A 12,589-nucleotide genomic window follows, 5' to 3' on the forward strand; every position below is an offset into this window, starting at 1 on the left:
CCCCTCCTGGGAAGGTTCGCCACTGTTCCATGTTTTCACCATTTGTGGATAATGGCTCTCACTGTGGTTCGCTGGAGTCCCAAAGCTTTAGAAATGGCTTTATAACCTTTTCCAGACTGATAGATCTCAATTACTTTCTTTCTCATTTGTTCCTGGATTTCTTTGGATCTCGGCATGATGTCTAGATTTTGAAGATCTTTTGGTCTACTTCACTTCAGGCAGGTCCTATTTAAGTGATTTCTTGATTGAGAACAGGTGTGGCAGTAATCAGGCCTGGGTGTGGCTAGAGAAATTTAACTCAGGTGTGATAAACCACAGTTATGTTTTAACAGGTGGGGCCCAACCAGTTATTAGGGTTTTTCACACAGGGACATGTAGGTTTGGATTTTGTTTTCCCTTAATAATAACAACCTTCATTTAAAAACTGCATTTTGTGTTTACTTGTGTTATCTTTGACTAATATTTAAATTAGTTTGATGATCTGAAACATTTAAGTGTGACAAACATGAAATCAGGAAGGGGGCAAACACTTTTTCACACCACTGTATTCTTTATTCTACTGTTTAATCTGCTGTATTCTATTTGTTATTATATTTATTTTCTATTTTACTTTGTTTTAATCATTTTGAAACACATTTATGTGCTCTCTATATTGTCTTGTGTTTCTTAGTGCCTTTCTGTGTCATGGAAAACACTTTGAATTGTCTCGTTGTTGAAAGCTGCTGCACTAAGAAAGTTGCCCATAATGTGTTTGTAGCTGAGACGCCGACACCAACACGTACTGTATGAAATCATTTGACACTTCCAGAGTCTTGTCAAAAAATGAATAAATAAAGATTCAGTGTGGAGAGATTCAAACAATGATTGACGGTCTTTGTGCAGCACTTCAGTGTCATTTATAGATTATGAATTAGTTAGCTTTTTAGTTGTTACAGTTCGAACAGTTTCAGCAGAACAGAAAATATTCCTGTTAAATAAATAAAACTAATGTAACTGAAACGTAACACTTCATTATTAACACAGATGTCATGTTGGGACATTTTTCATTATTTCCTGATATTTTATTGACCAACTGATTATTCAACTAATCAAGAAAATAATCTGTAATGAAAATAATTGTTAGCTGCAGCTGCAGTGCATTTCTACCCTCTTCTATTTGATTTCTTATTCTTTTCTACTCGAGTGTTTCTACCTGCTGTGTGTGTAGTGTGGAGGCAGTTGCATGTCACTGTGTTGTTTAATAATAATAAAGCTGAACTTTGAGCTGTTTCCTGGAGTTGCTGCACTAAAACAAACTCTGAAGCATTAAACAGAAGCTAACAGACTGAAGCTGCTGGTGTCTCTTCATGTCTCTGTAATGAGGACGTTAATATGATCCTCCAGCAGCCGAAGCAGTGTTTCTCTCCCTGAGCTGAGGCTGACAGGATGGACTTGAAGCGCTCACAGGGATTAACATAATTGCTGCCTGACACACGCTGACATGATGCTAATTAGCATGTTCTAGTGTCGCGCCCCATGAATAATTGAAATCAACAGTTTTTGGCCTTTATCACAGAAACACAGGAAATGCCCAATAACATCAAGAGAAGACATCACAGCAGATCTCTTCAACTTGTGACCCTGAACGCCTCGTGTGATGTTCAGGTCAGTTTGTGATATGCTAGCTAATAAAAAGAAGGAAAAGCTGTATTTTCTATAAACAAAGAACACTTTGTGAAAAAAGAAAAAGTGAAAGAAATGTCTGCTCTAATGTTAAGATGTCTGGCTAACTAGCTTATTACCTACAGTAGCAAACTTGTGTTACTTCCAAAACCAAGAGTTAGCGTATCATTAGATATCTCCATTAGTTAGCTTTAGAAAACTTTAGAAAAAGTCTCTGTTCAGGACTGAAACATTTACTGTGTGGGAGCCGGTCCTGAATGCTATCAGAGTTTAGCTAACGTTAGCAGCTCTGTCCTGATCTTTATCTGATCTGGGGAAGTTTACACTCCAGCAGCTCCAGCTAACGTCATAATACCATGACCTGAGAACTGTTAGCTTTAGCCTCAGTCTGTTAGCATGATATCATGACCTGGGACCTGTTAGCTTTAGCCTCAGTCTGTTAGCAAGATACCATGACCTGAGACCTGTTAGCTTTAGCCTCAGTCTGTTAGCAAGATACCTTGACCTGAGACCTGTTAGCTTTAGCCTCAGTCTGTTAGCATGATACCATGACATGGGACTTGTTAGCTTTAGCCTCAGTCTGTTAACATGGTATCATGACCTGGGACCTGTTAGCTTTAGTCTGAGTCTGTTAGCATGATACCATGGCCTGGGACCTTTGTTTGGTCAACTGAAAAAATATAACATGCTGAGAGAATACAAAACATCTATCAGACACAAAAGGATTTTAAGTAGTTAGTGCGTTAATGATACAGAGGTTAACATAACACAGTATTTATTTATTTACAAAATTGCTTTCCATAACAGTAATAAAATAAAAACATACTATGTGCTACGTAAATAATATTTATTTCCTTCTCCACGCTCTGCTGCTCTTCCTGAGCTTTCTTCTGTTCTTTTCACATTGAAGGTTTTTTGGGGAGTTTTTATCTGAATCGAGGGACTGAGGGCTGAGGCTGTCTCATGCTGTACAGACTGTAAAACCCCTTCAAGCAAATTTGTGGTTTGTGATATTGGGCTGTATAAATAAAGCTGACTTGACTTGAATCGCAAGTCGATCCCACTTCCTGTTTGTTGTGATCAGAAACATGAAAAAGCGTCAAGCATCAGGAATAAAAACCTTATAAACATACGACGTGTCCTCAGTGTGCAGGAACACAACAATCCTGATCCTCTTCATGTTAACATCAGATCTGATCCAGCAGCTCTAACACAGTCTGACGTGGTCGAACTGGATCAGCTGAGCTGTTAGACACTCGGAGAGAAACTGACATCAGGGTCACAAACTGCAGAAAGAGTTCAGCATCACATCAAGGAGATTTCACACGAGCAGCTGCTTTAATACGAGCTAACACCGGGATCAACAGAACCTCTTCTCTTTTATTTTGAAAATCATCCAAATGGGATGACTGTAATTCTTTCTGTCACACATAAAGATTTAACCTTTGAATAAACTCTGAGGAGGAGAAGTTCACGTTTTACCAGCAGAGTGGATCGAGGCCTTGGGGGGGGTGATGCCCACTTCCTGTCCCACAGTCTGTTACCCACAATCCCTCAGTGCAGCCTGCACACTCAGCCTGACTGCAGCCGTTAGGATCTGATCTGAGAACAGAGGACGGCTGGCGGCGGCGCTGTCACGCTCTGTTTGTGATCTGAATGTTCGCTGCAGCCTGTTCAAGGCGGGAATGTTGCGCCATTATTCCGCCTCGCCGTTCTGTATAAAACGTACGAACACGGAATGGGGGGGGCATTGTTGTTCCGCCATTAACCTGCAGCGGAGGTAGTAACAGAGCCGAAGCGCCGCCTGTGTAAAACGGGGGCAAAAAAGGGTTGCTGATGCATCTTCATCGGTGCACCTGGAAGTCTGAGAAATACTCTCGACACAGAACGCAAACCTCAGGTGCGTGCAGCCGAGGTCAGCTGTCCCATATCACAAAAAAAGCCTGCACGCTGACAGAAACTCTAGAAGAAGACTGAATGTTGCAGTCAAGACGAAGGTTATAACAGACACGTTTACGTTTACTGTTGGTATATCATGGTGAGTTCAGGGAACAAGGCCTCAGGGCTCCCGTTGGACTCCGGGTGCAAACTTTTGCGTCACCACAGTATTTAAATTCAGTGTGTATTTACAGGTACATCTTAATGTTGGTTAAAGACCGTCTGATGTAAAAATATTAAACAGTCGGATGTTTTCAGCACAAAGAAGTAAATTAAACTGAATATAAAATTAAAAAAAAAGAGTAAAAGTTTGAAATTACAACCAGGAAGTCTTAAAACACACATCACAGCAGTTTGTAGAGATGCTGCCTTTCTTTGATTTTATTGGTACAAATCATCGATGCAGCTCTTTAGTGAATATGAACAAATACACTTTGACTTTTTAGCACCAAACAAAGATCCGCACATCCGTAAATAAATAATAGTAGTAGTAAATTAAACTTTGGATTAGAATGCCAAAGATTCAAGTACAAACCAATAAATAAAAAATTTAAAAAACAATTGTTGTAAAACCCAACCAGGTGGAAACACAAAAACCTGTTTACACACTAGAGACAGATACAGAAAAATGCTATTTTAATGTTTAGCGCCTAAAGAGGAGCAGACTTAGTAAATATCTGCCGGAGAGATTCTTTGTCTTCACGCAGTTTGTTCAGTGTAGCTCGAAGAAAACAACAACACAAAAATGAAAATAAAATGACAAAAATTCGTCGTCAATTCAGGGAAAATATGTTGGTGAGAACTGACATCAAAACATCAGCTTCTGACACAAAATTTGAGTAAAAACCTGAAAATTCTGGTAGAAACAACATTTTGGATAAAAAACCCAAAATGAGGGAATTGACAGAAAAACTGGGCTGCACACAGTTTGGGTCAGAAATGAAGTCTGAGTGAGTGTGAAGGTTAAATAAAGTCATCATCATCATCATACAAATGAGCTTTTTATCATCTAATTGCTGATTATCAGAGAACCTCTGAACCACAGAACAGCCTCAGATCTGACCCCGGATCAGCTGAAGAACAGTTCAAAACATGAAGTACAGTTTAACATCAGTGATGTTCACTTCAGATTCATTTTTAAATCCTCTTAAATCTTAAAGAAAGCGGCAGCTGAGTGAGTGGATGATTAAACGGCTGCTGTCACACAAACAAAAGCAGGACTCTCAACTTTAATCACTTCAACTACATAACTGAGCTTCCTTTATCAAAGATATATTAAAGATTAGAAGAAGAGACGACGTCCCTCTCTGCTCCTTTATTCACTCACTTAATGAAAACGGCAGATAAGCTCTCACTGCTGACTGCAGCCACATCACAGCCGCAGGTCACATGACCTAATCCCATCAGGGACAAAGCTACAGTTCAACACGCCAACGACACGCCAACCACACTCCAACAACAAGGCCACACACTCTGTCACACTGCAGCATGTTAACCAACGGGCTTTTAATTAGCAGCTGGCTGATCTCAGGACAGTTACTACAGGACACCACACTAAATACTACAAGACGACACACTAAATACTACAGGATGATTTAGAGTGCATCATAGCACAGAGACAGCACTGGTGAAAATTACAAATTACCTTTTAATTGCATCAGACAATGGACTTGTCTCTGTACTTGTCTTGTTAGATCTTAGTGCTGCGTTCGACACCATTGACCATCACATCCTATTACAGAGACTGGAACATGTAAAAGGCATTAAAGGAACCGCACTAAGCTGGTTTAAATCCTATCTATCGGATCGATCTCAGTTTGTACATGTTAACGGTGAGTCCTCCGTGCACGCCAAAGTTAGTCATGAAGGAGTTCCACAAGGTTCTGTGCTTGGACCAATTCTATTCACCTTATATATGCTTCCTTTAGGCAATATTATTAGGAAACACACCATAAACTTCAGAATCAGAATCAGAATCAAAAATACTTTATTGATCCCCGAAGGGAAACTCTTTGTTACAGCAGCTCGCCTTTACGTCAGTGTACACAAACTTTCATTGTTATGCGGATGATACCCACTTATATCTATCGATCAAGCCAGATGAAACTAACCAGTTAACTAAACTTTAAGCATGCCTTAAGGACATAAAAACCTGGATGACCTGCAATTTTCTGATGTTAAACTCAGACAAAACTGAAGTTATTGTACTTGGTCCCAAACACTTCACAGATACATTATCTAAAGATATATTTACTCTAGATGACATTGCCCTGGCCTCCAGCAGCACCGTAAGGAACCTCGGAGTTATCTTTGATCAGGATTTATCCTTTAACTCCCACATGAAACAAACTTCAAGGACTGCTTTCTTTCATCTACGCAACATTGCAAAAATCAGGCACATCCTGTCTCAAATGATGTCGAAAAACTAGTGCATGCATTTGTTACTTCTAGGCTGGACTACTGCAATTCCTTATTATCCGGCTGCCCGAATAAGTCCCTTAAGACTCTCCAGTTGATCCAGAATGCTGCGGCACGTGTACTGACAAGAACTAGGAAAAGAGATCATATTTCTCCAATATTAGCTTCTCTGCACTGGCTCCCTGTAAAATCCAGAATAGAATTTAAAATCCTTCTCCTCACCTGCAAAGCTCTTAATGGTCAGCCACCATCGTATCTTAAAGATCTCATAACACCTTATTAAGCGACTAGAACACTGCGCTCCCAGGATGCAGGGTTACTTGTGGTTCCTAGAGTCTCCAAAAGTAGACTGGGAGCCAGAGCCTTCAGTTATCAAGTTCCTCTCCTGTGGAACCAGGTCCCAGTTTGGGTTCGGGAGGCAGACACCATCTCCACATTTAAGAGTAGGCTTAAGACTTCCTCTTGATAAAGCTTATAGTTAGGGCTGGCTCAGGTGAGTCCTGAACCATCCCTTAGTTATGCTGCTATAGGCCTAGACTGCTGGGAGACTTCCCATGATGCACCTCTTTCCTCTCTCCTCCTCTCCCTCTCCGTCTGTATGTATTTTTATCCCATTACTGCATGTTACTAACTCGACATCTTCTCTCTCCCGTAGTTCTGTGCTTTCTCGTCTCTCTCCTCTCTCCTTCTGTCGATAACCTAAATACTACAGGACAACACAGTAAATACTGTAGTGTCTGATGTGAAGAATGAATCTGCATATTTATGTCTTTGTCTTTGACAGACTTTTGGGCGTCTGAACTGAATGACCCCCTCAGGGTTGGGGCCCTATGGGGGGGGTTATAATAATAACAATAATAATAATAATAATAATGCCCATTCTGATTAATACAGGTGGCTGCAGGCTGATGAAACAGGGTATAGCGTCTTCCCATTAAGTGAGACGCTGTGTGCCTTTACACACGAGCCACAGCAGGGTAACTTTACTGATTATTTGAATCTCCCGACACGCCGACAGGTCGATCAGGATCTGATGTTAATTAATGTTCTGTTCTTCACACACAGTCCATGTTCATACAGTGAGACTGGAGTGAAGCCGTCGTCCTGATAAATCCTGAGCTCCATCACAGCTGTTTAAAACTGTATTTCAGAAGCTAAAAGTTTGATTCTGTCCGGAGAGTTTCCTCTGCTGTGACAATACTGCGCGCATGGAAACGTTTAAAATGACTGACAGCAGCCTCTCTGATCATTAAAGCACTCACACAATACAACACACAATAAAGAAACCTGGAAAGCTCGCACTGCTCGACATAATTTAAAAGGCAATACAACCGACAGGGAGGTAGGTGGAGAGAAATGTTCATGAGGATGTGGGAAAATAAATCGTTTGGGTGGTGGGTGGATGATTTATGCATACATGCGCATTGTGTGTATATATATATATATATATATATATATATATATATATATATATGTGTGTGTGTGTGTGTGTGTGTGTGTACATGTATGTATATATGTATATACAAGTTCGTCTGCCTCTCTGTGTTGATGAAAGCTCAAACTAAAGTCCAGTTAAAGAGGTGAGTCAGTTTTTACTGACTGAAGACCAAGGAGGAAAAAGTTCATCTGTGAAAGTGAAACAGAGTCACACGGAGCTGTTTCTCATTTGGAAAATGAAAAAGAATAAGAAATAAATGACTTTTTTCTTTATAAAGAGGATGTCGAGTGTCTTATTTTGACTGAAGTCATTAATATTTAAATATGCAGAGCAGCTACAGAGAGCACGCTGCCATTTGTGCCTTTTATACATCTGCATTCGCCTCTTAAATTAAACATTAATTACTGTTCTTCATAAAGGAACAATACAGCGCTGAAGCATTCTGCTTTTGCCAAGTTAATTATTTCCAATTTGCAACAAAATATGTGTGAACGTGTCAAACTGAAGTTTCACTTCACAGAGATTTAAAAAAAAACAGAGAAAGTTGTTCATACAGCAGAGAGTTTCATCACGTGTGCCCTCAGAGGAACTTTCATCTGAGGAAATGTTTATGATCATCTTCCTCTGGACTTCCAGCTCATTATTTCATTGTTGGGCAAAGAAACTCCAACAACAGAGCAAGAAAACATGAAATCTCGACTTCGGACAAAACGTTCAGGTGAGAATCTCTTTAAAACATCCAGTGCAGTTAGTGGGTGCTGTAACAACAAGTTTATTTCTATTTTTGATTGTAGTTTTTAAATAACGTTTCACCACATCAAAAACCAAGGTGACATTTACATTCACTACATTGCTGTACTGCGTTCAAACACTTCAACAGGTAAGAAAAAAGCAAGAACCATGGAAATGACTATTATATAAATATAACTCTACAGCAGGGCTCGACAATAAGGACTGCCCGGCAAGTAAAATGATACGCTGGCTCAGTTTTAATTTATTGACATTTCAGATTTGTTTCCCGTGAGATATTATTGAGTTTATTCAGTGACTTTGCTGCTGTAAACACTGTTGCTGCACTAGAAACAACATTTAGTTAAATTTATTCAAATCTGAATTTATTCTTTTTTTAAATAATAGATTTTTTTTTAAAAACAATTATTTAGTAATGAAAAAGAACCGATAAGAGTAGTATCAATAAATTCCTAACAATACCCAGCCCTACTCACGAGAAAGTAGCGGCAGGTAAAGACAAAGTTCGTTTTGGGGGTGGGGAGGTGGGGGGGGGGTGTCATTCCATGTTCAATATACAAGATTTTGTTGCTTTGCATCTGTGACACACTGCGTCCTTCTTCTGATTAATTACCAGATAGTTATATAATAGAAGTACGAAATTAAAGAACACCTTTAGGCTACAAATGAAGTGCATTACATGTAAACATGTACAGACTAGTGATTTAACATCTTTTGCTTTATTCTCTAAGTTCAGCAGGACTTTTTCACGTGATTTTTGTTTTAACTCTGCACCGGATGCGACTTGAAATGTAGCAAAGTGCAATACATGAGATAATAAATACATTCTGTTACATTACAGTAACAAGAATAAATGTAATTCGTTACTTCCCTCCTGCCTGACAGTCAGTCTGAGTGTAAATCCATCAGCTCTCACTTCAGTCTGTAAGCAGCTTTGATGCACAAAATACCTTTTCTGAAGATCAGCCAGCCAACAGATTAACTTCCTGTTGGAGGATTTCATCTCATCTGGACGTTAGAAAGGTAACATGATGATGATGATGATGATGATGGCAGGAAGGGTTCACTGTTGCTTCAGACTGAGAGAGAAGAATCAAAGAAAAAGTGTTTTTATCACAGAGGTGTAGTGGTTATACTTTAAATCCGAGTCACATAATAAAACAATTTTAATCTTAACCAGGGGTTTGAACTGTTTCACCATAAATGCATCTCGACTTTCTTTCCCCACCGCACGCTGCTTTTTATTTTTTGCCGCCCCTCAGACAGCTTCCACCACTGGTCTGTAGACTGGATCCACCTCTGCAGAGAGCCCTCTAACAGTCTGGACCAGGGTTTGAATTACAGTGGAGCCTATTGTATTGTAAAATCTTTGTATGTTTTTATATGTTTTGTTTTTAAAATTAAAATCGAATAACTTTTACTTTTCATTGTTTTAAGTTTCTGAAAGTTATATTCAGTTTGATACGAAACAGCTGCTGAAACAAGTCATTACAGCAGGAAGTCTCATAGAGGAGATAAAAACAAAGATATCAGGATGCAACTACAAGGAGACATTTTGATATGTGAGTCTGGTTATTTAGCTACAAACATCTATTAATGTGGGTCAGAGACAACTTTTCTTTCTTTTTTCTCCTGTGAGTGTTTTGGGCTGCAGCTCCTCTGATTCACCGCTGTAATCACCAGGAAGTAATCAGCCACCGTCAGCTTAAGACGGATTTCATTAAAGTGCTCAGGTCAGAGGCTTTGGACGATTACATCCTGCAGGATCAGGATGGTTCACACAGGACACACTGAGCCCTGAGAACACATACTGTCATGAACTAGCTCCAACAAACACTTCAGTTACCTTCAGAACCTCTGGAGCTCCTCCAGTCCAGCTCCAACTAACTCAACTCATTTCCAGAACCTCTCCCAACTCCTTGGGTCCCAGTGTCTGTTTCAGAGTGGGTCCAGTTGTCTTAGGTCCATTTGCACTGGGTCTGACTTTCAACAGGTCCCATTTGGATCGGGTCTAATTATCCTCAGGTCACTTTTGGATCAGGTTTCTTAACTTATCTGTGTCGGGTTGGTCCCAGAATTTTGGGACTTGCATAGAAGCTCAGTTCAGTTCTTGAATGCACATTGATTCACTTGTGCAGAGCAATAAAACTGACATTTATTCACATGAACAAGTTGTGTATCATCTCTTTTAGGTTTTAATGGAAAATAATGGACATTAATTCCAGTTCCAGGCCTGCAAAGGTTCTGGGTCATGAAGAGCCGCTGGGTGTTTTGTTCCTGTTTGTGGTGTTAGAGGACAATAACACAAACACTGTTTTATATCAAACTTCAAAAACATGTTGACCTTCTTCAGAGAAACCAGAGTGAACCTCGAAACCCAAACAGATTTCACCTCCGTCAGATCAGCGTCTGCAGGTCCTGCTGGAGGAGGACTCAGACTCTGCAGTGATTTCTCAGAGACAAAGGCGTGTTTTCAGAGAAGTGTTGCAGGTTAGTGGCTCCTCACGCTGTAGTGGACTCATTATTTTCCAGCCTCAGGCTCCATTTCATCATCTTGTGGTTGTTTCGGTGGTCTTGCTGGTTGTTGTGGAGTCTGTTTTTGCAGATTGTTTGTCGGAGCGAAGAGCAGTGAGTCGCTCACAAGAATCAATTAATGATGAGAGAGGGATGCAAGCGCTGATGTCTTTGTCGCAGCGGCGAGTTGATAAAACCCAGCAGCCTTTGACACGACACGACTGTCTGCTTTTGTTTCTTCTACAGAGGCTGGAGGGTGAGGGGGGTGAGGGGGGATTTTGGACTTGTTTCTCTTATTTGCTTTTAACTCACTCAAACCAGACACTCGCTCAGATATTCAGACGTGCATGAAAAATTCATAACCACTTATTCAAACTTCTGCTTCTCTTGATTATTTCAACAATGCCAAAGAAATTTCAAGTTTTATCAGCCTCTGGGGAAGATTGTAAAGCCTCAGAGAGTTTCTTTAATCAATGTAGAAAATGAATAGAGAATGTCATGAATTGTTTTTTGTGTTAGTACCACTGTGGCTGATGACACTGTTTTATAGATGGTTTACTGAGTCTGTTTTAACCTTTGGTCTTACAGGATGGTATGCACATGAAGGTCATCAACAAAAACTGAATAAGGTTTAAAAGCAACCAGTAGGATTAGCAGTGAGCACAACGCTGTCAGCCATTTTTAATCCAAAAAAGATTGATACCTATGAACCTTATCAACTCTGGATATCTTTCAGTGTATTTGACAATTCAATTTTAGCTGTAGACATACAGAAAGGCAGTGAAGATGTCTTCAAATTGAATTAAAGATTTCTTCATTTGAAATTCTGACTAGTCAGAACTTCACTGAAGAGCCATAAAGTAACGCTAGCATAAAAAGAAATGTTAGCATAAAAGTAAGTAAAGCTAGCATAAAAGAAACATTAGCATAAAAGAAAGTAACGCTAGCATAAAAAGAAACATTAGCATAAAAGAAAGTAACGCTAGCATAAAAAGAAACATTAGCATAAAAGAAAGTAACGCTAGCATAAAAAGAAACATTTGCATAAAAGAAAGTAACATTAGCATTCCTGTTTTATTTTGAAATGCTCTTTTCCCTTTTCATGTGGTTTTATTTCCTGTCTTTGTTTGCTTTTCCCACCAGTTTTGATTGTTTGCTCCACCCTGATTAGTTTCACGTGTGTCTCGTTGTCTCCCTTCACCTGAGTGTATTTGGTTCGTGTGCTTCCCTTGTCTCTTTGTCAGATCGTCGTTGAACCCATGTGTTAAGCGCTCCAGTAGTCAGTAACCTAGTGTTTTCCAAAGTGTTGTGTGGATTTTTTTACTTTTTTACTTTCTTACTCTTGGTCCTGTTTCTTTGGATTTTGCCTGCTCCCTGCTGGACTTGTTTGCATCATTTGGACTGCTTCCCTGTTCTGACCACTGCCTGTGTCGTTGTTCGCTCTATATCATAGATATTGTCAGAATGTGTCTGAGGCAGAATGAGTCACATCTGAGCTTGAAAAACAGTCACAAAAGCCTTAAAACAAAGAACTGCAGCACATCTGCCTCTTTGTTTCCATTGAACATATTTCCCATCAGCTCACCAATTAAACCTGAGAAGCATCTCAGGGAAACCATGACCTGATCTGAGATCTGACATCCTGCAGCTCCTGTTTCTGTTTGTGTTTGTATTCATTCCCACAGCGAGGGTCGAGGCGTCGAGTCCCTCAGGTATCAGAAAACCTATGAATGCTGAGTCGAGATCAGTCCGAGAGCTTGAAAGGTGAGAGTTTCACTGCGTCAGACGCTGCTGTCACTGATCTCTGATCAACACACTGAAGACAGGAAGTTTGATCTGAACAGAAACACGGAGGGTGAGGCTGATGAT

This window comes from Siniperca chuatsi, linkage group LG12, assembly GCF_020085105.1.
Source record: "Siniperca chuatsi isolate FFG_IHB_CAS linkage group LG12, ASM2008510v1, whole genome shotgun sequence".
Classification (NCBI taxonomy): Eukaryota; Metazoa; Chordata; class Actinopteri; order Centrarchiformes; family Sinipercidae; genus Siniperca; species Siniperca chuatsi.